The 24,031-nt window shown below is 48.3% G+C and overlaps 1 protein-coding gene across 2 annotated transcripts in view; it reads right to left on the reverse strand.

Annotated features, from left to right (window-relative positions):
- Window positions 1-19,746, reverse strand: part of zgc:86598 (STKc_CK2_alpha domain-containing protein) — a 64,021-nt gene extending 44,275 nt beyond the window's left edge. Inside the window, exons 1-3 of one of the 2 annotated variants that reach the window (XM_052015977.1) lie at window positions 19,606-19,746; window positions 7,005-7,163; window positions 1,324-1,470 (exon numbers count right to left, since the gene is read on the reverse strand). The gene's annotated coding sequence lies outside the window, so the exon portion shown is untranslated. The remainder of the gene's footprint in view (window positions 1-1,323; window positions 1,471-7,004; window positions 7,164-19,605) is intronic. The other variant, XM_052015979.1, reaches the window with a different exon arrangement.
- Between the last annotated feature and the right edge of the window lie 4,285 nt (window positions 19,747-24,031).

Raw genomic sequence — 24,031 nt, forward strand, 5'->3', positions numbered from 1 at the left:
ATCCCAAACACAGACTGGTGGCTGGGTTAACTGGCAGCTGTAAATTACTCCTGGTGCAGGTGGGTGCTGGGTGAATCAGGGGGAGCTAATGGGCGTGTGAGAGAGAAAAGGTTACAGAGAAATAAGTGGGGAATGGGATTGATGAGATTAAGCCATCATTAAGATGGAAAGAGTGCAAAGACGATTTACAAGAACATTGCCAGAACTTGAGGGCCTGGGTTATAGGGGGAGGTTGGTTAGGCTAGGACTTTATTCCTTTGAACAAAGGAAGCTGAGGGGTGACCTTATAGAGGTGCATAAAATCATAACAGGATGATTGCACACAGCCTTTATGCCAGGGACAGGAAACCAAAAACTAGAGGGCATAGATTTAAGGTGAGAGGGGAAAGATTTAAAAACGGATCTGAGGGGCAAGTTTTTCCACACAGAGGGTGAGGAGTGTGTGGAACCAGCTGCCAGAGGAAGGGGTTGAGGCAGGTACAATAACAACAGTTAAAAGACACTTGGATAAGTATATGGATAGGAAGGGTTTAGAGGGATATGGGACAAATGGGACTAGCTTAGATGGGCACCTTGGTCAACATGGATGAGTTGGGCCAAAGGGTATGTTTCCATACTGTATGACTCTGTGATTTCACTAAGAACCAACATAGACTCAACGGGCTGAACTACCTCCTGTCATGAGGAAAAATATGAAAATATGTAAAAATATTTGAGAACGGGGTTGAGGAAAGCTGCGGATCAGAGGGGGTCTGTTCACATGGATCAGTCCATGAGGTCCTCGAGACACAAGAGACTGCAGATGTGTCTTGTGCAGATGTGCACAAGAAACATGTCTGCGTGGATTTCCTCCGGGTGCTCCGGTTTCCTCCCACATTCCAAAGACGTACGGGTTAGGAAGTTGTAGGCATGCTGTGTTGGCGCCAGAAGCGTGGCGACACTTGCGGGCTGCCCCCAGAACATTCTACGCAAAATGATGCATTTCACTGTGTTTTGATGTACATGTGACTAATAAAGAAATCTTATCTTATGTGGGGATCTGGAGCAGAAAACAAACTGCTGAAGGAACTCAGCAGGTCAGACAGCATCTGTGGAGGCAGAGGGATGGTCGACGTTTCATGAAGTCCCAAAGGCCTTGCAGCTAGAATCTCAGTTCAATTTACAACACACATGGTTACTCTGTAGCTCAGCTGAAGCCAAAGATTGATCAGACCATCATACTGCAGAGACCCAACACCACAGGGCCTGTAATCAAACCACATAACACTCTGGAACTTACTCAACCTGCTAAACCACAGAACGACAAAAAGGAAACATGCCTACCTGTGTACGGTCTAGGCGTGACTCCAGACCTAAACCTTGTGGCTGATTCAGTGTCCTCTCCGTGAGCTACTCTCCATCAAGGTGAGCCACCGTCAGCCTCTCATAACAGCTGCGGCAAAGGGGGAATATTCTCCGCTTCTCTGAAACCTAAAGCCAGGAATCAACAAATGATATTTATTGAAGTTGTCCTGTAAGCTGGAGAGGGTGCAGGAAAGATTTACAAGGATGTTGCTGGGACTGGAGGGCTCGAGTTATAAGGAGAGACTGGACAGGCTAGGACTGTTTTCCCTGGAGCGAAAGAGGCCGAGGGGTGACTTTATAGAGATTTATAAAATCATGAGGGGAATTGATAAGGTGGATGGTCACATTATTTTTTGCTAGGTTGGGGAGTCCAAAACTAGAAAGCATAGGTTTAAGGTGAGAAGGGAAAGATATAAAAGGGACCAGGGGGGAAACTTCTTTACACAAAGGGTGGTGGCTCTATGGAACGAGCTGCCAGAGGAGGCTGCAATTACAATGTTTAAAAGACATCAGGACAGGTACATGGATAGAAAAGGTTCAGAGGGATATGGGCCAAATTCAGGCAAATAGGACTAGCTCAGGAAGACATCTTGGTCAGCATGGACAAGTTGGGCCAAAGGGCCTGTTTCTGAACTCCATGACTGGATATTCCCCTGGATTATATCCAATGTTGCTACCTCAAGGTGTTTGCTGCTTCTGTCAAAGAACAGAGAAAGCTAGCAAACTGTTACATGGAGCCAAGCACAGTCTCTCCTCCTTATACCAGTCATGAATGTTTCTTCACCCAGAGGGAACACACTGCCTGACGAAGCAAAGACTCTCACAACATTCAACAAGTATCCAGACAAGAACTTGAATTGCTAAAGTCTAGAGGCTGGTAAGCAAGATTAGTATAGATGGGTACTTGGAATTGGTTTATTATTGTCACATGTACCCAGGTACAGTGAAAAACTTGTTCTGCATACCATTCATACAGATCAATTCATTATACAGTGCATTGAGGTAGTACAAGGGAAAACAATACAAAATACAGAATAAAGTGTTACAGTAACAGAGAAAGTGCAGTGCAGGCAGACAATAAGGTGCAAGGGCCATAACAAGGTAGATTGAGAGGTCAAGAGTCCATCTTATTGTCCTCGGGGACTGTTCAATAGTCTTAAAACAGTGGGATAGAAGCTGTCCTTGAGCCTGGTATACATGCTTCCAGGCTTTTATATCTTCTGCCTGATGGGAGGGGGGAGAAGAGAGAATGTCAGGGGCGGGTGGGGTCCTTGATTATGTTGGCTGCTTCACCGAGGCAGCGAGAAGTATAGACAGAGTCCGTGGAGGGGAGGCTGGTTTCCTTGATGTGCTGAACTGTGTCCAAACTCTCTGCAGTTTCTTGCGGTCCTGGGCAGAGCAGTTGCCGTACCAGGCCGTGATGCATCCAGATAGGATGCTTTCTATGGTACATTGATAAAAATTGGTGAGAGTCGACAGGGACATGCCAAATTTCCTTAGTCTCCTAAGGAAGTAGAGGCGCTGGTGAGCTTTCTTCGCCATGGCGTCTATGTGATTGGACCACGACAGGGAATTGGTGATGTTGACTCCCAGGTACTTGGTTCTTAACCCTCTATTGATGTAGACAGGTGCATGTGAACCACCCCTGCCACCACCCACCCCCCACCCCTTCCTGAAGTCAATGACCAGCTCTTTTGTTTTGCTGACATTGAGGGAAAGGTTGTTGTCATGACACCATGTCACTAAGCTCTCTATCTCCTTCCTGTACTCCGACTCATCATTATTTGAGATATGGCCCACTATGTTGGTATCACCTGCAAACTTGTAGATGGAGTTAGAGCAGAACATGGCCACGTACTCACGAGTGTAAAGGGAGTAGAGTAGAGGGCCGAGGACGCAGCCTTGTGGGACATCAGCATTGAGAATAATCATGGTGCATGGAAAGGTAGACTGAGGATCTGATTCTGTGCTCTATGACTCCATGACGAGGCCAATTAAAGGGAGCCACAGACTGTCCCAGCACAGAAACAGACTTTTCAGGCCCAATGAGTTGCTGCTGACCATCAAGCAATCATTTATAATAATCCCACTCTAATCCCATTTTATTCTCCCCATATTCCCATCAACTCCTCCCAGATTCCACCACCCACTTACAATAGGGGTAATTTACAGCGACCAATTAACCAACCAACTTTCACGTCTTTGGGATGTGGGAGGAAACCAGAGCACCCTGGGAAAACCCACCAAGTTACAGGGAGAAGGTACAAATTCCAGGTCAACACTCCAATGCATCAATGGGGCGTGCCCGAGGCAGCGCCATGCCATCAGAGACCGGTACTTGTGGCCCACTGTACCACGCGGATGACCAGACTGCAGCTCCTGGGTACCATAGAACACTACAGCACAGAAAAAAGGCCATTCGGTCTTCTGGTGCCAAAACTTTATTCCGCTAGTCCCATTGACCAGTCCATAACCCTCCAGACCTCTCCCATCCATGCATCTATCCAATTTATTCTTAAAATTTAAGAGTGAGCCCGCATTTACGTCAGATGGCAGCTCGTTCCACACTCCCACCACACTCTGAGTGAAGAAATTCCCCCTAATGTTCCCCCTCCACCCTAAAGCCATGTCCTCTCGTACTTATCTCTCCTAATCTAGGTGGAAAGAGCCTACTCGCATTTACTCTGTCTACACCCCTCATCATTTTGTAAACCTCTATCAAATCTCCCCTCATTCTTCTATGCTCCAAGGAATAAAGTCCTAACCTGTTCAATCTTTCCCTGTAACTCAACTCCTGAAGACCCAGCAACATTCTAGTAAATCTTCTCTGCATTCTTTCAATCTTACTGATATCCTTCCTATAGTTAGGTGACCAGAACTGCACACAATACTCCAAATTTGGCCTCACCCATGTCTTATACAACCTCACCATAACATCCCAACTCCTATAACTCAATACTTTGATTTATGAATGCCAGGATGCCAAAAGCCTTCTTTATTAATGCCAGGATGCCAAAAGCCTTCTTTACAACCCTGTCTACCTGTGACACCACTTTCTGAATCTGTTCAATTTAGCACAGTGGTCGTACATATATAGTGGCAAGCAGAAGTTTGGGCACCCCTGGTCAAAATTTCTATTACTGTGAATAGCTAAGCGAGTAAAAGATGACCTGATTTCCAAAAGGCATAAAGTTAAAGATGACACATTTCTTTAATATTTTAAGCAAGATTACTTTTTTTATTTCCACCTTTTACAGTTTCAAAATAACAAAAAAGGAAAAGGGCCCGAAGCAAAAGTTTGGCCACCTTGCATGGTCAGTACTTAGTAACACCCCCTTTGGCAAGTATCACAGCTTGTAAACACTTTCTGTAGCCAGCTAAGAGTCTTTCAAATTTTTGTTTGGGGGATTTTCACCCATTCTTCCTTGCAAAAGGCTTCTAGTTCTGTGAGATTCTTGGGCCGTCTTGCATGCACTGCTCTTTTGAGGTCTATCCACAGATTTTTGGGGAATTTTAGGTTTTAGGTTGGGGGACTGTGAGGGCTATGGCAAAACCTTCAGCTTGTGCCTCTTGAGGTAGTCCATTGTGGATTTTGAGGTGTGTTTAGGATCGTTATCCTGTTGTAGAAGCCATCCTCTTTTCACCTTCAGCTTTTTTTTTCTACAGACAGTGTGATGTTTGCTTCCAGAATTTGCTGGTATTTAATTGAATTCATTCTTCCCTCTACCAGTGAAATGTTCCCCGTGCCACTGGCTGCGACACAAGCCCAAAGCATGATCAATCCACCCCCGTGCTTAACAGTTGGAGAGGTGTTCTTTTCACGAAATTCTGCACCCTTTTTTCTCCGAACATACCTTTGCTCATTGAGGCCAAAACATTCTATTTAACTTCATCAGTCCACAGGACTTGTTTCCAAAATGCGTCAGGCTTGTTTAGATGTTCCTTTGCAAACTTCTAACACTGAATTTTGTGGTGAGGACGCAGGAAAGGTTTTCTTCTGATGACCCTTCCATGAAGGTCATATTTGTGCAGGTATCGCTGCACAGTAGAACAGTGCCCCACCACTCCAGAGCCTGCTAAATCTTCCTGAAGGTCTTTTGCAGTCAAACAGGGATTTTCATTTGCCTTTCTAGCAATCCTACGAGCAGTTCTCTCGGAAAGTTTTCTTGGTCTTCCAGACCTCAACTTGACCGCCACTGTTCCTGTTAACTGCCATTTCTTAATTACATTACGAACTGAGGAAATGGCTACCTGAAAACGCTTTGCTATCTTCTTATAGCCTTCTCCTGCTTTGTGGGCATCATTTATTTTAATTTTCAGAGTGCTAGGCAGCTGCTTAGAGGAGCCCATGGGTGCTGATTGTTGGGACAAGGTTTGAGGAGTCAGGGTATTTACAAAGCTTTGAAATTTGCATCACTTGGCCTTTCCTAACAATGACTGTGAACAAGCCATAGCCCTAATAAGCTAATGAAGGTCTGAGACCTTGGTAAAAGTTACAAGAGCTCAAATCTCTTGGGGTGCCCAAACATTTGCATGGTGTTCCTTTCCTTTTTTCACTCTAAGATTGTACAAAACAAAAATAATACACTAATCTTGCTTAAAATGTTTCATCTTTAACCTTATGACTTTTGGAGATCAGTTCACCTTCTACTCACTTAACTATTCACAGTAACAGAAATTTTAACCAGGGGTGCCCAAACTTTTGCATGCCATTGTACAACACAATGCAGGGTGTTCCTCAGTGCAAAGCCAAGGCTTGGTCTCAAGAGGGACCTGTTCACATGAGACAGGCAGAGTGGCGAAGATGGAGTCAAGATGCTTTGGTTCATTCTGCCTTCAATAAAAGCAGAAGGAAACCCAGATTCATGCAAAGGGAATCCTTTCTATTTCAACCCTTGCTGTGTCTTGTGTCCGACTCTGGGAACCAGACTCGGAAGGACATGAAAGCCTTGCAGAGGACAGTGGAAATTTACTGGATCGTTCTAGGAATGGGCTAGAGTAAGGAGGTATAGGTGTGATCTCCTGAGAGAGAAGGCTAAGGGAAGGTTTGATGAAGATGCTTAAAATCTTGAAGGGTTTAGCTAAGGTATGGATGAAGGGAGCAGGAACATGGTATTCAGAAAGACAATTGGCCACAATCAAAAAAGTTTGCTCCTGTCCTATTTTTTATGTTCCTGCATAAGTAACATAGACCTGTTCCCAGTGGCCAGCAGGTCAATGAACAAAGAGCCTGGGTGTTAGGATGGCAAAAGAATCAGGCAGGATTTGGGAAGGTTGCTTATCCAACAAGTGGCTGAGATATGGAACACTGCCCAAGGGGAAACAGATGCAATGGGAGCCTTCAGAATGAAATTGATAAATGGTTGAACTAGAACAAGATTTGTAGGGAGCAGAGTGAGGGGACTAAGTGGATTGAGAGCTGCAGGTGAATTGACAGGTCAAACAGTCTCCTTCTGTGCTGGAAGGTTCTGTAAGCTATAAATAAGATGAAACAACTTTAACACAGAGACTGAATACATTTCCTCGTTCAGGATTAACTTTCACACTCCCACATCTCCCACTGAAAAGCAACTGGACCCAGTCAGTTTGTATCAGCTGCCAATGATGTACCAAAGACAAGAAGATCGCTCCGTGTGAAATATAGAGAAATATTTACATACCTCCCAGGGAATACAGACACCGTTCAGTGCAGTCCAGCCAGCTCTGCTCTCAAGGCTCGAAAACCAGCGCAAACAACCAGGCGATAATCACCCTCTCACTGGACAAGAACCCTCACACTGCCAGCTTCAAGGATACAGCTTGTGGGCAGTCTCTAGCAACTGTGGGAGAACAAGACAAGGCTGTTATTGTTGATGGATAGAGAAAATGCCAAGTACCTACACATGCCCGATTAGATACAACGTGCAGTTTGATGTGAAATTGTTCTGCTTTTCTGCATTCTGCTGTTGTTTTTCCTTTCGTACTACGTCAATGTACTTATGTACGGAATGATCTGTATGGATGGCATGCAGACAAAAGCTCCTCACTGTATCTCCGTACGTGACAATAATAAACTGGGGCAGGCACAGTAGCGTAGCAGTTAGCGTAACGCTATTACAGCGCCAGGGACCCGGGTTCGATTCCAGCTACTGTCTGTAAGGAGTTTGTAAGTTCTCCCCGTGTCTGCGTGGGTTTCCTCCGGGTGCTCTGGTTTCCTCCCACATTCCAAAGACGTACGGGTTAGGAAGTTGTGGGCATGCTACGTTGGTGCCAGAAGCGTGGCGACACTTGCGGGTTGCCCCAGAACACTCTACACAAAAGAAACATTTCACTGTGTGTTTCAATGTACATGTGACTAATAAAGAAATCTTACCTTAATCTTATCTTATCTTAATTACCAGTTACCCACCAGGCCTGGCGCCTCCTCAATGCCTTGATGTGGGTCTGGAGAAAACTCTGTTGCTCACTCGCTTACCCTGCCAAAGCTCTTGAAGGATTTTCTGGAAACAGCCTTGGTGATAACTCCCCACCCAGAATTGGACCTCACCACTCCTGTCTCCCTTAGCTCAGGTGCAACTCCTAGAGTTATAGAGAGATACAGCACAGAAACAGGCCCTTCGGCCCACCACATGCATGCTGACCTTTGTGCCCATCTACACTAATCCCCACCCCTCTTCCAGGGTCTCCTCATGGAACTTATACAAGACATCGGTGAGGCCGCACCTGGAGGATCGTTTAGAGTTTTGGTTACCCTGTTATAGGAAAGGCGTCGTTAAGCTGGAAAGAGTGCAGAGGAAATTTACGCGAATGTTGCCAGGACTCAAGAGACTGAGTTATAAGGACAGGCTAGGACTTCACTCCTTGGAGCACAGAAGACTAAGGGGTGACTGTAAGGTAAGAGTTAAATCAGCCAAAAGTCACTTCTGATTCTTCCTCAGTATGTGCAGTAGTGTGTAACACATGGTGTCAGCTCGGACTGTGGGAATGTCTTGAGAACTTGCTGGACTACTGATGTACATCCTTGAGAGTAGATACCGGTGAAGAACGTTGTCTCATTTACAGACCCGATGTCTCTGTTTCTAAGTTAGGTGCTTAGGCTGAAGGTCGCGAGTGATGAGAAGGTACAGGCTGGTACCACTAAGGAATGGAAAAGTACTGGGGTAAAAGTTATGTTAAGTTTTTGAGGGGCATATAAAGGGGGGTGGGGGGGCACCTTCTTTGTGTAAATTGGGACCTTGGGCTGGGTCGCGACCAGTGCTAAGACACAGACAGAAGGCTGCGTGAAAGGCTGTCGGTCACCCGAGGTTCCCTCTGCCATTACACAGATCAGTTCATTGACTGGATGATACTATTTTGCTTCCTTCTGTATTTTAACTGTTCTTCTTCCTTTCTGTATTTATTCTTTATATAACTCTAATAAAGTAGCTTCTATAATCTTTAACACATGTGTAGTGCCTCCTTTGTTTGCAAATACCTCTTACTGCTGAATCAGAAAAGAACAGGGAAAGAATTTTAAAGTATTTTTGTTACAGAGGTGTATACAATAATGAGCAGCACAGGGTGAATGCACTCAGTCTCTTTCCCAGGGTTGGGGAATCCAGAACTAGAGGACATAGGTTTAAGGTGAGAGGAGAGAGATTTAAAAGGGAGCCAAGGGGCAACTTTTTCACACAAAGGATAGTGGGTATATGGAATGAGCTGCCAGAGGAAGTGGTTGAGGCAGCTACATTAAAAACATTTAAAAGACATTTCGATAGGTACATGGACAGGAAAGGTTTAGGGGGATATGATCAAATGTGAGCAAATGGGACTGGCTCAGATGGGCACCTTGGACGAGTTTGGTATTGGTTTATTATTGTCACTTGTACTGAGGTACAGTTAAAAGCTTGACCTGCATACCATTCGTAATGATCAATTCATTACATAGTGCACTAAGGTAGTACAGGGTAAAGACAATACAGAATGCAGAGTTAAGTGTCACAGCTACAGAAGAAGTGCTGTGCAGGTAGACAATAAGGTGTAAGGTCACAACAAGGTAGATAGTGAGGTCAAGAGTCCATCTCATTGTATAAGGGAACTGTTCAATAGTCTTATCACAGTGGGATAGAAGCTGTCCTTCAGCCTGGTGGTACGTGCCCTCAGGCTCCTGTATCTTCTGCCTGATGGGAGAGGAGAGAAGAGAGAATGTCCAGGGTGGGTGGGGTTTTTTCATTATGTTGGCTGCTTCACCAAGGCAGTGAGAGGTATAGACAGAGTCCACGGAGGGGAGGCTGGTTTCTGTGATGTGCTAAGCTGTGTCCACAACTCTCTGCAGTTTCTTGCAGTCCTTGGCAGAGCAGTTGCCGTACCAAGCCATGATGCATCCAGGTAGGATGCTTTCTATGGTGCATCAATAAAAGTTGGTGAGTGTCAAAGGGGACATGTCAAATTTCTTTAGCCTCCTGAGGAAGTAGAGTCGCTGGTGAGCTTTCTTGGCCATGGTGTCTACGTGGTTGGACCAGGACAGGCTATTGGTGATGTTCACTCCTTGGAACTTGAAGCTGTCAACCCTCTCGACCTCAGCACCATTGAGGTAGACAGGTGAATGTACACCGCCCCCTTTCCTGAAGTCAATGACCAGCTCTTTTGTTTTGCTGACATTGAGGGAAAGGTTGTTGTGATGACACCATTCCACTAAGCTCTCTATCTCCTTCCTGTACTCCGACTCATCGCTGTTTGAGATACGGCCTACAACGGTGGTATCATCTGCAAACTTGTAGATGGAGTTAGAGTAGAATCTGGCCATGCAGTCATGAGTGTACAGGGAGTAGAGGGCTGAGGATGTAGCCTTGTGGGGCACCAGTGTTGAGAATAATCATGCTGGAGGTGTTGCTGCCTATCCTCACTGATTGTGGTCTGTTGGTCAGGAAGTCAAGAATCCAGTTGCAGAGGGAGGTGTTGAGTCCCAGGTCTCGGGGTTTGGCGATGAGTTTGCTTGCTGAAGGACCTGTCTCCATGCTATGTAACTTTTATGAGTCTAATCAATGATGTGATAATGACAGTGCTTCTCCGTGGATTGACACCTTGCCATGGAGGAGAAGCTTGTGTGGTCCTGAGATCCCGAGAGCGATGCCGTCTGCAGCTATGCTCCTGGTATGGTCACCCATGGCGGTAAGGTCGATGGTGAGGTCCCAGACAAAGAACAATCCAACCAAGACCTCAACGGTGGAACAGGCGGATGAAGTTATTTTGAACTCAACGGCTGTGAAGGCGGGTGAAGGCTGCAACAAATCCATCAGCTCTAATCGTCGTGGTTTCCATGCCATTGGAATCAGTTGGTTGATTTGTGAAGTATCATATGCTTTTTGTAGTGCAACATCAAGTACACGTTAAACAAATACATGCACAGGCGTCTTCGCTCTGTGGGCTAAATTTTCAGAGCCAAGATTGGACTCATAAGCCACTTGAGAGCCCATAAATAGATCAATGGAATGAAGACCATCATCCTCGACCTCGAGACATAGCCACGACGACGACGACTCACAGTGATACTGAGATTTAAACACTGGGCAAGACAGCGGAGAGAAACCCCTCCACCTGCCCTTTACAATACTGCCCTGTGATCTGTCCCCTCTGCCCAAGGAGGCTAAAGGTACCTCAAATACAATGCTCAGACATACAGCACAGAAACAGGCCATTCGTCTCACCAAGTCCACGCCAACCATCAAGCACAAATCTTTACACTAATCCTACCCTAGCCCATTTTACTCTTCCCACATTCCCGTCAGTTTCGCCCAGATTCTACCCCTCACCTGCTCACTAGGGGCAAATTACATAGAACATAGAACAGTACAGCACAATACAGGCCCTTTGGCCCACAATGTTGTGCCGACCTTTAAACCTCGCCTAAGACTATCTAACCCCTTCCTCCGATATACACCTCTATTTTAAATTCCTCCATATGCTTATCCGGTAATCTCTTGAATTTGACCAATGTACCTGCCTCCACCACCGCCCCAGGCAGCGCATTCCATGCCCCAACCACTCTCTGGGTAAAAAAACCTCCCTCTGATATCTCCCTTGAACTTCCCACCCATTACTTTAAAGCCATGCCCTCTTGTATTGAACATTGGTGCCCTGGGAAAGAGGCACTGGCTGTCTACTCTATCTATTCCTCTTAATATTTTGTACACCTCTATCATATCTCTGAGTAAAGCCCTAGCTCCCTTAGTCTCTCGTCATAATCCATACTCTCCAAACCAGGCAGCATCCTGGTAAATCTCCTCTGCACCCTTTCCAACACTTCCACATCCTTCCTATAATGAGGCAACCAGAACTGGACACAGTACTCCAAGTGTGGTCTAACCAGAGTTTTGTAGAGTTGCATCATTACCTTGCAGCTCTTAAACTCGATCCTTCGACTTATGAAAGCTAACACCCCATAAGCTTTAACTACCCTATCCACCTGTGAGGCAACGTTCAGTGATCTGTGGATATGGACCCACAGATCCCTCTGCTCCTCCACACTACCAAGAATCCTGCCATTAACTTTGTACTTTGCCTTGGAGTTTGTCCTTCCAAAGTGTACCACCTCACACTTCTCCAGATTGAACTCCATCTGCCACTTCTCAGCCTAGCTCTGCATCCTATCAATGTCCCTCTGCAATCTTCGACAATCTTCTACACTATCCACAACACCACCAACCTTTGTGTCTGCCTCTGCTTAACTTACAGCAGCCAGTTAACCCACACTGCTGTAAGGTAAGCAGAGGCAGACACAAAAGTTTGGGCTGTGGTAGGGAACCCACACAGTCACAAAGAGAATATGTAAACTCTGCACAGACAGCACCCAAGTTCAGGATCAAACCTGAATCTAAGAGAATCGTTATACCACTGTATCTATGATGTTGTATCAACAGCAATGCCTGTCATTGTTGTAAAGTGGGAATGTTTATTCTTTATTTATGGCTATTAGGATATGTAATGCAGCCTGACATTGCAATGGGAAAGTTGCCAAGTCCCAAGGAAGCAAATTACCCCTAAACAACTACAATTCTCACAGATCCTATAATGCTCTACTTGGTGCCAACTGATCAAGATTTAATTAATCCAATCTAACTATTTGAATTTTAATTTCAACTCTACACTGCTGATTCAGCCAATAACCACAGGGCTTCTGTGTGCAAATGTATACCCATTTCTTCTTAATGTGATCCAATGTCAAATGCACAGAGAAATCTCCGCACCCAGCTCTGACGAGCTTGAGAGATAATTAATAAATCCAGGGAGGTACACCAGAACATTGTCCAATTCCACACACAAGGCTCCTTATTACCTTCAGGTCAGAAGTGACTCCCCATCTGTGTTAATTATAAACTGAGTCACAATTATATCCTCCCATGGGAACGATATGGAAATTGAAAACAATCAAATGCTGTAAACACAGTCCATCTGCATAACTAATCTTCAGAGGCCACGCAATCACTATAGTGTCATTCTCACCTAGAGCACAGGGACAAGAGTCCAGTCACCCCCATAAACCACATTTGGTCTATTAGATCACAGTCAATTCTACCTCGATCGCATTCACCAGCCTCACACAAGATTTAATTAGGACTGAAATAAGAAACAGAAAATAACGGAAGCTCTCAGGTCAGGCAGCATCTGTGGAAAGAGAAACAGAGTTGATGTTTCACGTGGAAGACCTTTCATCTGTCTAGAAGACTTAACACCAACTCTGTTTCTCCACAATTGGATTAGTGGACATGAGTTTTTAGGTGAGGTTGGACAAACGTGGGTTGTTTTCTCCAGAGTGTCAGAGGTTGAGGGGAGACATAGAAGAAGTTTATAAAATCTTGAAAGGCATAGATGAGGTAGAGAGCCAAGTATTTCTCCCCACGGTAGAAATGTCAAATACTAGAGGGCATAGCTTTAAGGTGAGGGGGAAAGTTCAAAGGAGATGTGTGGGGCAAGTTTTTTTTTACACAGAGAATAGTAAGTGCCTGGAACGGGCTGCCAGGGACAGTGCTGGAAGCAGATACAATAGTGGTGTTTAAGAGGTATTTAGACAGACACATGAACAGGCAGGAATTAAGGGATACAGACCACGTGCAGGCAGATGTGCAGTTTAATTTGGCATCGTGCTCGGCACGGACATGGTGGGCCGAATGGCCTGTTCCTGTGCTGTACTGTTCTGTGTTCTGTTACGAGTCAGGTTGCTATGTGGTGAATGTCCCTTTAAGGCACCTGGGGTGGCAGATACTTCGGAACAAACAGTGGAGATCATCGGAGATTGAGGTGTCATATGGGTTCCATCGTGGAATGTGTGGATTTCGTAAATCCTCTACATTCTCTCTACATTTTCTCTTCAGTCAACGGTGGTTTTGCAAAAGCCCTTGCTCACATTTCACCTGATGACTTGCTGAACTGAACTTTGAGAACTATTCCTAGACTTGGGGTTTGCGAATTTGCCACACACACACACTGAGTTTAGTTTTGGAGATTATGTTTGATATCTAACGTTTTTACTTTTCTTATTATTACAAGTAGTTATTAATAAAATAGCTTTTAACACTTGTACATGACTCGGTGTGTTTCTATTGTTGCTGGTATGTAACAGTTCTAAATGCTGCCTGACCTGCTGAGAGTTTCTGCTCTCATTTCAGATTTCCAGCATCTGAGGCTTTGCAGTCTTTGGATTGACCCATGAGGTTCAGCCTCAGTGTGTGGGGAGTGGTCATAGAGTAATACAGCATGGAAACAGGCCCTTCGGCCCAACTCACCCTTACTGAGATCTGCTTCTCAACACCAAACCTAATAAGCATAGCTCTTTAAGATTGTGCCCCTCCCACCACCCAAGTCCTTGTTTCCCAGAGAGGAGGCAATTTCTCCTTGTCCACCCATGAATCCTTTCAAAAAGGGGATTCACCCCTTCCTCACCCAAAGGTGCAACCTCTCATTGTCTAATCCTTTCAGGCCTGGTGTGATGAGAGTAGAGCAGTGAGCTACAAGTGTAGTGTTTTCTAAGTTCCCCAAGAGATCAGCCAAACTTTAATTTAAAAATCAAAATCCTGCAGATCTGCAAACCTGAAATAGCTGTTTTTTTTAAAACAACAATCCAATGACTTTATAGCTACCAACTCCAGAAGACACAAGAGACTGCAAATACGGGTACCTGGAGGAACACACAATCTGCTGGAGGAACTCAGCAGGTTGAGCAGCATCTGTGGGAGGGAAAGGAATTGTCGACATTTCAGTTTGAAACCCCCTGCATCATACCATAACCCTACCAGAAGTTCATTAAAAATAGATCCACCATCTCAGGGGCTGTGTTCGAATCCCCCCTCTCTGGATTACCCTCAATGTCAACAAAACAAAAGAGCTGGTCATTGACTTCAGGAAAGAGGGCGGTGTACATGCACCTGTCTACATCAACAGTGCTGAGGTCGAGAGGGTTGAGAGCTTCAAGTTCCTGGGAGCGAACATCACCAACAGCCTATCCTGGTCAAATCATGTAGATGCCATGGTCAAGAAAGCTCACCAGCGCCTCTACTTCCTCAGGAGGCTAAAGAAATTCTGTTTGTCCCCTTTGACTCTCACCAACTTTTATTGATGCACCATAGAAAGCATCCTCTCTGGATGTATCACGGCTTGGTAAGGTAACTGCTCTGCCCAGGACCGCAAGAAACTGCAGAGAGTTGTGGACACAGCCCGGAGCATCATGGACACCAGCCTCCCCTCCTTGGACCCTGTCTTTACTTCTTGCTGCCTTGGCAGAGCAGCCAGCATAATCAAAGACCCCACCCACCCAGGACATTCTCTCTTCTCTCCTCTCCCATCGGGTAGAAGATACAGGAGCCTGAGGGCACGTACCACCTGGCTCAAGGACAGCTTCTACCCCACTGTGATAAGACTATTGAACGGTTCCCTTATACGATGAGATGGACTATGACCTCATGATCTACCTTGTTGTGACCTTGCACCTTATTGCACAGCACTTTCTCTGTAGCTGTGACACTTTACTCTGTACTGTTATTGTTTTTACCTGTACTACTTCAATGCACTCTGTACTAACTCAATGTAACTGCACTGTGTAATGAATTGACCTGTACGACTGGTATGCAAGACAAGTTTTTCACTGTACCTCGGTACAAGTGACAATAATATACCAATACCATTACTAATCTGGTAACATAACCATATCTGGCAGTGCTGTTGTAAAGTTTGAATGTGGCACAGGGTACTTCCAAGGGCCCTGTTAGATCTTCGGTGAAAAGGCTGGCATCCCTTGGTACAAGTTAAGCTGACTTGGTGGAGATCCCAATAGACTGCTTTCAACCCCAGTTCTGCAAGAATCTCCAAGAAACCCAATCAGCAAAAGCTTCTTCACCCCAAGAGCAGCCAGAATGGGCACCTCGTTCCAATGGGAAGGGTTGCAGTGAGTAGTCTGATGTCTTTGAGGGCAGGCTGGACAAGTGTGTGAGGGAGAAAGGAATAGAGGGTCATGCTGCCAGAGTTAGATGAGGAGACAGGATGAGGCTTGACCAGCATGGACTGGTTGGGCTGAATGGCCTGTTTTGATGCAGTTTACCCTGTGCACTCAGCCAAGTCAATGAGGAGGTGTAGTTGAAAACAACTGAACAATTAGAAACACAGACAGTCACAACTTTCACCTGAAACAGGGGCCCTCACAAACTGAGTTCCCTCAACTTGATTCGACTCAACCGCAGGAAAACCCAGTCCCCAGCGTCACAGGGTGGATTACAGCCCAGTCCAAAAAACTAAAGACCCAACTGCTTCAACTCCCAACCATCCCGTTCCTTACAGACACTGATTCACCGCCCATCCTGATAACAGAGGACAATCGGATACCGGGCTGCTCACAGAACAAGGCATGTGCTGCATCCCACTCAGTGATCCCCACCCTTCCCACAAAACCTCCAGCTCCTTCACCACCTGCGCCTTGCACCATGCACTGCCTGTGATTTACAAACATGTCTATAAACAAATCGCACACTTGCTCAAGAATGATCGGCACATACTGCCTTTCCCAAGGAGCATGCTTCCCATCAACAATTAAAGCTCCTGATCCTGATGCTAGAAGCATGGGAAGGAATCCGTCTCCAACAATTCATAGAATCATAGAACAATACAGCACAATACAGGCCCTTCGGCCCACAATGTTGTGCCAACCTTTAAACCTTGCCTAAGACTATCTAACCCCTTCCTCCCACATATCCCTCTATTTTAGATTCCTCCATATGCTTATCTAACAATCTCTTGAATTTGACCAATGTACCTGCCTCCACCACCGCCCCAGGCAGCACATTCCATGCCCCAACCACTCTCTGGGTAATTCATTCAACCGACCCCCACCACACAAATCCCCAAACAATTTCCCAAAGTAACCCAGGAAACAAACTTAAAAACCCAGTGACTTGACAAAGAATTGTGGTGGGATGACAAATCTATTTCAAATCCTTACAACACCAGTGAGGGAGGGATGAGAATGAACTAAAGGTCACCTTGCATTCTGCACCACCCTACTAAGGAATCTCTGTCCAAAGAGCCAAAAGTGGGAGAACAAAAACTCGCCCGACACCAGCTCAGGGAAGGCACGCAAATTGTTTCCTCTGCAGCCAACTCCCACCTTCTGTCCAACCATAGGACAGCAGCATAAGGTGGCAGGGCACCAATACGGTTTATGGCGAGTTGTGGGCACAGTGCAGTCCTTCACAAAAACCAGCCTCCCCTCCGTGGACTGTCTGCACTTCTCGCTGCCTTGGTAGAGCAGCTGACATAATCAAAGACCCCTCCCACCCCGGACATTCTCTCTTCTCCCCCCTCTCATTGGGCAGAAGATACAAAAGCCTGAAAGCACGTACCACCGGGCTCAAGGACACCTTCTATCCCGCTGTTATAATGTTCTTGAACAGACCTCCTATAGAATACTCTACTTCCTCAGGAGGCTAAAGAAATTTGGTTTGTCCCCTTTGACTCCCACCAACTTTTACCGATGCACCATAGAAAGCATCCTATCTGGACGTATCACGGCTTGGTACTGCAACTGCTCTGCTCAGAACCGCAAGAAACCGCAGAGAGTTGTGGACACAGCCCAGTGCATCACGGACACCAGCCTCCCCTCCTTGGACTCTGTCTTTACCTCTCGCTATCTTGGTGAAGCAGCCAGCATAACCAAAGACCCCACCCACCCGGGTCATTCTCTCTTCTCTCCTCTTCCATCAGGTAGAAGATACAGGAGCCTGAGGGCACGTACCACCAGACTTGAGGACAGCTTCTACCCCACTGTGATAAGACTATTGAACGGTTCCCTTATACAATGAGGTGGACTATGACCTCATGATCTACCTTGTTGTGACCTTGCACCTTATTGCACTGCACTTCCTCTGTAGCTGTGACACTTTACTCTGTACTGTTATTGTTTTTTTACCTGTACTACATCAATGCACTGTGTACTAACTCAATGTAACTGCACTGTGTAATGAATTGACCTGTACGATTGGTTTGCAAGACAAGTTTTTCACTGTACCTCGGTACAAATGACAATAATAAACCAATACAGATAAATTCCTGATCCCTCAATCTACCTCCCCATGGCCCTTGCACCTTACTTATCTACCTGCACTGCACTTTCTCTGTAACGGTAACTGTAACACCATATTCTGCATGCTTGTATTGCTTTTCCCTTTGTACGTCCTCCATGTATTTGCATGATCTGTCTAGATAGCGTACAAACAAAAGCTTTTCACTGTATTTTGATCATGTCACAAGAATAAACCAATTACCAATATTCAAGGTACAACTAGGAGCTACCAGGCTTAATGCCAAACAATGCGCCAACACACCAACCCGTCACTTCCACAATGCCGTCTCACCAGATCAGTTCGAGTCATGCACAGGAGTAAAATAAATAAACTGCAGATAAATATTTGTTTGCGTTATTTCTCGTTTCTGGGAGTGAAGGGGAGGTGTGGGAAGACCTTGAACTCACACTGCACCTGGATCAGCAAGGCACAGGGGAACACAGGCAGGGCCAGACTGGGGGAGAGGGACCCAAGTCACAGGGAGACTCGGGCCTGACAGAGGAAAGGTCAGGAGAGGGATGGAGGTCAGGAGGGAGGCCAGGAGTGGGGCACCGGAAGGTCAGGGGGTTGGGGGAAATGAGGGTCAGGAGGGGGAAGGGGGCAGGGAAGAGGTGGGGAAGGGGGCGGAGGAGGTCTGGGGAGTAGGGGGGGCCAAAGGGGGCAGCTGGAGTGCAGGGCAGAAGAGGTCCGGAGAGGTGGGGGGCACAGGGCACGAGGGGATCCGGTGAGTGAGGCGAAGGGGGTCCGGGGGAGGGGGCAAAGGGAGCGGAGGGGGTCTGGGGAGGGGGGGGAGAAAAGAGGGAGGGAGAGGGAAGGGGGCTCCGGGGGGGGAGGGGGGGGAAAGAAAGAGGGAAGGGGGTTCCGGGGAGGGTCGGGGAGGGTTGGGGGGGAAGAGGGAAGGGGGCTCCGGGGAGGGTGGGGGGGGGGGGAAAGAAGAGGGAAGGGGGCTCCGGGGAGGGTGGGGGGGGGGAAGAAGAGGGAAGGGGGCTCCGGGGAGGGTGGGGGGGGGGGGAAGAAGAGGGAAGGGGGCTCCGGGGAGGGTGGGGGGGGGGGGAGAAGAGGGAAGGGGGCTCCGGGGAGGGTGTGGGGGGGGAGAAGAGGGCTCCGGGGAGGGTGGGGGGGAGGGAAGGGGGGCTCCGGGGAGGGTGTGGGGGGGGGGGAAGGGGGCTCCGGGGAGGGGTGGGGGAGGGAAGGGGGGCTCCGGGGAGGGGTGGGGGAGGGAAGGGGGGCTCCGGGGAGGGGAGGGGGAAAGGGGGAGGGGAGGGGGAAAGGGGGAGGGGAGGGGGAAAGGGGGAGGGGAGGGGGACGGGAGGGTGGGGAGGGAAGGGGGGTCTGGGGAGGGAGGGAGTCCCAGGAGGGGGGAGGGGAGAGGGTCTGGGGGGGGAGGGAGTCCCAGGAGGGGGGAGGGGAGAGGGTCTGGGGGGGGAGGGGGGAAGAGGGGAGGGGGGAAGGGGGGAAGGGGGAGGGGGGGAAGGGGGGAGGGGGGGAAGGGGGGAGGGGGGGAAGGGGGGAGGGGGGGAAGTAGGTTGGGGGGAGGGGAGCGGGTCCGCCGCCGCTCTCCGTCCCTCAGACCTCGGCCAGAGGCCGGGAGCCGCGGGCCGGCGGTGTGAGGAAGAGCCGCGGCCTGGCGGGCTGCGGTTGTCCGCCCGAACCTCGGGCTGTCCCGGTTCCCCCCGCCCCCGCCGGCGGCCCCCGTTACCTGCCGCTCTCCGCCTCTCCCTCCGCTCAATATGGCGGCAGCTGCCGGCCGTCGGCTCCGCGCCGCACGGGTTAAACCGCGCTCCGCCGTCCGGGGGCGGGGCGCCCGCCGGCCACCGTACCGCGCGGCACTCTGGGAACTGTAGTCTCCCCGCCCGACTACAACTCCCAGGGGGGCCCGCGCTGCATGGTGGGATTGTAGTCCAATGCCCGGCCGCCGCCGTGACGGGGCAGTGACGCGGACGTGACGCGGACTACATCTCCCAGCGTGCCGCGGGGCCCGCGGAGTCGCAGCTGAGTGCAGCCTGCAACATGCTGCCCCCGGGTGACTGCGGACCTCCCCCGTGTGTCTGAGAATCAGCGTGAGATAAAGAGTTTGTAAACAAAGTGTGACTCTCACCAACTTATACTGATCACCACAGACAGCATCCTATCTGGGTGCATCCCGGCTTGGTACCGCAACTGCTCTGCCCAGGACCGCAAGAAGCTGCAGAGAGTTGTGGACACAGCCCAGCACGTCACGGACACCAGCCTCCCCTCCTTGGACTCTGTCTTTACCTCTCACTGCCTTGGTGTAGCAGCCAGCATAATCAAAGACCCCACCCACCCGGGTCATTCTCTCTTCTCTCCCCTTCCATCGGGTAGAAGATACAGGGCACATACCACCTGGCTCAAGGACAGCTTCTACCCCACTGTGATGAGACTATTGAACGGTTCCCTTATAAGATGGGATGGACTCTGACCTCACGATCTACCTTGTTGTGACCTTGCACCTTATTGCACTGCACTTTCTCTGTAACTGTGACACTTTACTCTGTACTGTTATTGTTTTTACCTGCACTACATCTGTACTAACTCAATGTAACTGCACTGTGTAATGAATTGACCTGTATGATCGGTATGTAAGACAAGTGACAATAATAAACCAATACCAATACCAAAGTTAAGGACAGCAAGTCCAAGGAACCATTGGGGGGTAGAATAAAGGGGAGAAAGAAAGCATGAGAATAAAGTGTAGGGTATGATTAAAAAAATATAGGGAGGGCAAAGAGGACAAAATATCATTGGGACTTCCTTTAATCTTGTCCGCCAAACTATATTGAGGACAAGAGGGTAACAGTAGGGCCGATTAGTGAGCAAAGTGGTAACTGGTGCATTTAGCCAGAAGCTGTAGGTGAGGACTTAAATGAATATGTCTCATCCTTGTTGGCCACAGAGAAGGATGTTGTAGTTGGAGAATTCAGGGAGGGGTGTCGCTCAAATTTATCGTGACAGTAAAACCAGCCCAGTGTCAAAGTTGGTAGGAAGAATTGTCAGGTCTCGGTCGGCACTGACTGATTGGTCAGGTAGGCAAGAAGTAATGAATGAAATTCAGTCCAGAAAAATGTTGAGGTCATGCATTCAGGGACGGCAAGTGAGGCAAGGGAACAGGGAGGGTAACGAGGAGTGTAGAGGAACCTTAGGGCGCAGGTACACAGACCCACGGAGGCAGCAGGACAGGAGAGAGATGGTGGTTAAGGCAATAATGGACACTTGCTTTTACTGGCCAAGGTATTCAATACAAGACAGGGAAGTCATGCTGGAACCGTAGAAAACACCAGTCAGACCACAGGTAGAAAGTATTGTGTGTAGTTCTGGTAACTTCCACAGTGTGATCCTCCCTCAGCACTGCCCCTCCCATTGTGTGACCCTCCCTCAGTACCGTCCCTCCCACAGTGTGACCCTCCCTCAGCACTGCCCCTCCCACAGTGTGACCCTCCCTCAGTACCATCCCTCCCACAGTGTGACCCTCCCTCGGTACCATCCCACTGTGTGACCCTCCCTCAGTACCACCCCTCCCTCAGCACTGCCCCTCCCATGGAGAGCCCTCGCTGGGTTACCAGTATGGAGAGGAGAAGCTGCAGGTGCCCAAGGCAGGGCTGTCACCGGAAGGTGAGGAGCGAGAAGTCACATTTCACAACAGTCGTACAGCACAGTAACAGGCCCTTTGGCCCACTGTGTCTATACCAACCAATTCTAATCCCTCTTCCCTGCATTAATTCCATCTCCCTCTGTGCCCTGCTTAGTCCAGTACCTGTCCAGATGTCACAGTTCCTGCCCCCACCACCTCCTCTGGCAGCTCACTCCAGATACCAACTGCTCTGTGTGTAGAAAGTTTACCCCCCAGATCCACTTTCAACCCCCTCCCTCTCACCATAAACCTATGCCCTTTAGGTTTAGACACCCCTACCATAGGAAACAGACCCTATCTATTCCTCTCATAATTTTATACATCTCTTTCAAGTCACCCCTGAGCCTCCTTTGTTCCAGGGAAAACAGCCCCAGCCTATCCAGTCTCTCCCTATAACTCAGGCTGTGCAACCCAGGCAACATCCTCATAAATCTTCACGCTCGCCAGCTAATCACCTCCTTCCTGTAGAGTAGTGACCAGGACTGCACACGCTGCTCCCAGTGTGGCCTAGCCAGCATTTTGTACATCTGTAACACGGCATCACAACTCTTATACTCAGTGCCTTGGCCAATGAAGGTACGGCCTTCTTCACCACCCCATCTACCTGTGTCACCACTTTCAGGGAGCCATGTGCTTGTACCCCAATGTCTCTCTGTTCAACAACAATCCCCAGAGTCCTGCCATGCACTGTGCATGACCTGCCCTGATTTAACTTCCTAAAATGCATCACTTCACACTTGTCTGAGTAAAATCCCATCTGCCGTTCCCTTGCCACTTTCCCAGTTGATGTATCCTTAGACGACCTTCACTGTCTACCGTGCCACTAATTCTGGTGCCAACCTACATTCCTGTAGTGTGGTGACCAGAACTGTACACAATACTCCCAGTGCAGCCTAACCAGTGCTTTATACAACTGCACCATAACTTCCCAACTCCTGTACTCAACGTATCGGCCGACGAAGGCAAACATGCCGTATGCCTCCTTCTCCCCCGTCTCCTGGAGTTTCACAAATTGCACTGCGATATCTCCTATTTCACCAGGAGTGGATCATCTTAAAACTGCAGATTAATTCAAAAGGAAAAGGAATTCCAAAGATGAAGGAGGCTCTGATATCACCGTTAGTCAGAATGAGGCAGCAGTTTGCTGCACCTCTCGGTGTGAGTGGAGACAATCAATGCTTTGTGGAACGAAACAACAGCAGTGCCTCTGGAGAAGTGGAGAAGCAGGCTGGGTGCAGGGGCTAATCCTCGACGACTGGTCCACTGCCAACGACAATATTGAGAATTCATTACTGCTTCTCCCAGGAATATCAACCGTTTGCTGTTTTTACCAAAATACTGCAGATGCTGGAAATCTGAAATAGAAAATGCTGGAAACACTCAGCAGGTCAGGCAGCGTCCGTATAAAGAGCAACAAATTTAATGTTTCAGGTCAAAGATATTTTGTCAGGAATTGAAAGAGAGAAGACAAGATAGTTTTAAATAAGATAAGATCTTTATTAGTCTCACGTACATCGAAACACACAGTGAGATGCATCTTTTGCGTAGAGTGTTCTGGGGGCAGCCCGCAAGTGTCGCCACGCTTCCGGCGCCAACATAGCATGCCCACAACTTCCTAACCCGTACGTCTTTGGAATGTGGGAGGAAACCAGAGCATCTGGAGGAAACCCACGCAGACACGGGGAGAACGTACAAACTCCTTACAGGCAGCGGCCAGAATTGAACCTGGGTCTCTGGTGCTGTAATAACGTTACGCTAACCGCTGCACTACCGTGCCTGCCGGGAGGGTGCAGATGGATGGAACAAGGATGTGGTTTGTGCTGGGGAGAGTGCGGAGGAGATTCACTGGGATGTTGTCTGGATTGGAGGACTTTAGTTATGGGGAGAGACTGGAGAGGCTGGGCCTGTTTTCCCTGGAGCGAGTGAGGCTGAGGGGAGACCTGACAGAGGCGTAAGAGGCCTAAGAAGGGTAGATAGTCGGGGTCTTTTTCCCATGATAGAGGTAACAAAAACAAGAAGGCAGAGGTTTAAGGTGAGAGGAGGGAGTTTTGAAGGGGAGCTGAGGGCAAATTTTTCACACAGAGGGTGGGTGATATCTAGAACATGGTGCCGGGGGAGGCAGTGGAAGGCAGTGGATTCGGATACACTCACCAACTTTAAGAGACATTTAGACAAACATTTGAACAGGCGATGCGCAGGATACGGTCCTGATGCGGACAAATGGGATTAGTATAGGTGGGCATAAAGGTCAGCATGGACAAGCTGGGCCGAAGGGCCTGTTTCTGTACTGCTCCGTGACTCTGTGACAAAGGGACCGTGCTGAGCCCGATAACTATGGAGCTGTCTGGCGTTGAAAGCGGCCTCAACCATGTCGCCGTCAACTGCACATTCCGGGAAGGGTGGTACTGAGGGAGTGTCTGTGTGGGAGGGGTGGTACTGAGGGAGGGTCACACTGTGGGAGGGGCAATACCGACAG

The sequence above is a fragment of the Pristis pectinata genome, chromosome 5 (assembly GCF_009764475.1).
Source record: "Pristis pectinata isolate sPriPec2 chromosome 5, sPriPec2.1.pri, whole genome shotgun sequence".
Taxonomy (NCBI): domain Eukaryota; kingdom Metazoa; phylum Chordata; class Chondrichthyes; order Rhinopristiformes; family Pristidae; genus Pristis; species Pristis pectinata.